The following is a 1,831-nucleotide window of genomic DNA, read 5'->3' as shown; positions in this document are numbered from 1 at the left end:
CTTAGAGGCACACCTTGACACACGCAGCCCTCTCCTCTCTGCTACATGACTGGCAGGAGATGCTGGCAGAATCAGGCTGTGAGACCAGACATCCACTTAATGTGTGTGTGTGTGCGTGTGTGTGTGCCTGTGCGTGTGTGTGTATGTGTATGTGTGTATATGTATATGTGTTTGTTTCTGTCTGTACATCCTATTTAGCTTAGCTGTCTGCTGTTTGAGCATGCTATCAAAGGTACAGTGCAGAATGTTCTGGTGACAGCTGCACGGTCGTTGACTATTGATTTCTGATAGATCTGTTATAAGCTAATTATGAAACCTAAGTTATTATTTTGAGTCATTTAAGAGCAAAATGAAAGTCTGTGATGTACAGCGCATCTGACTCACCCACAAAACTATCGAACATTTCAGCTTGAATTTATAGAGGTTTGTTGTCTTATGCATTAGATTTATGCACAGCAAATTCATCAAGTGTAAAATGAACTCTGCTCCAGTTCAGTTAAATTCACTTCGCTCGTGGGACAATAGGTACGCTGAAACTTAATCTTGTATCTTGTGCATCTCCTCTGCACACTTGTATCTTGTGAACCTGCTTTGTATCTAGATGCTTGTTTTAATATACCCATATCCCTGCGGAGGTCTTCGAGTACTAGAGCTTTTGCCTTAAGTTAAATTAAAACCAAACTGAACACATATCTCATGGCGAAGTTTCTGCAAAGTCAATCTCTTATCGAAAGTACTTACTCACCTAATGCCTTCTGAGGCGCTTTAGCGTCACACTTCGAGCCTTTATCACCTCATTCAGGCTCTTTTGAGGGATCCAAATGTCATTTTCCACAGTTTTTTAATTAATGGCTCTTCATAAGAGACGATACCTAGAAGGCAAGACCCAGGAGGACCGGTGGTGAACAGAGAGAGAGACACAAACGTCTCCGCCTCACTTCCTCCATTCTCCTGCGACAGTATGTCTTCCATTTAATTACAGCAAATGAGGCCATGAGTATACCTACTGCGGCCTTTACAGCCGTGAATGCAGAAGTACTTAAAATCTGAATGGCCGCCATAAAGTGACCGTATCAACCCTCAGGCATCGTGTGGTTACATTATCTCTCGATGGTGTCATGTGAGTTTTGCTTGGTGGAGAATGAAGCAGACAGGGCTGACCTCACGAGCAGACGGTGACTCATCAGACAGGGGCCGATATACGACACGGGTCCTGGGCCGTGAAACCGCCTCTGTGACCCGCCATTCAGTTCATGAGGGTGAGCAGCTGTATTGACTCAGACTGTCTCCAGACACAAGTCTCACACATCCACTTAACATTACTCAAGGTGGCATCTTTTTATTGAAAAATATACCCAGGGAGACCCGGTTCTTTGACTTACGCCTACAGCTCATTTGCAATTAAACCGCTTTTGAATAAATCTAATGTCATGACGCCCTGACCCGCTTTGCGCTCCTTCTTTCAATCGTGACGCTAAAATCAGCCACAACTGTTCTGAATTCAATTAGGTCCGCTGAGGGACCAGTCCTACCGCCTGTCTCTAATGACCCAATTATGAATGAATTTGCGAGGAACATGTAGTTCTCATGTCGGATTCACCGCAGACCAATCGACTGTGGATAACTAACTCCACTTCTAGAACTGTGAATAACAATCAACGGCTGATTAGTGTTTAATTTTGACTTTTGTATTTTGTTTTTTGTTTTTTTGTTTTTACGCATTTTCAAGAATGAGACGGAAATTCTATAGATGGCAATTCAAGACCACCCACAATAACTGCCATTTTTAAATTTAGAAAGCTATTTTTGGGATCTGGAGGTTTTACTTGAG

The sequence above is a fragment of the Chanos chanos genome, chromosome 15, assembly GCF_902362185.1.
Source record: "Chanos chanos chromosome 15, fChaCha1.1, whole genome shotgun sequence".
NCBI lineage: Eukaryota > Metazoa > Chordata > Actinopteri > Gonorynchiformes > Chanidae > Chanos > Chanos chanos.
Note: the sequence above shows the minus strand (reverse complement) of the source record.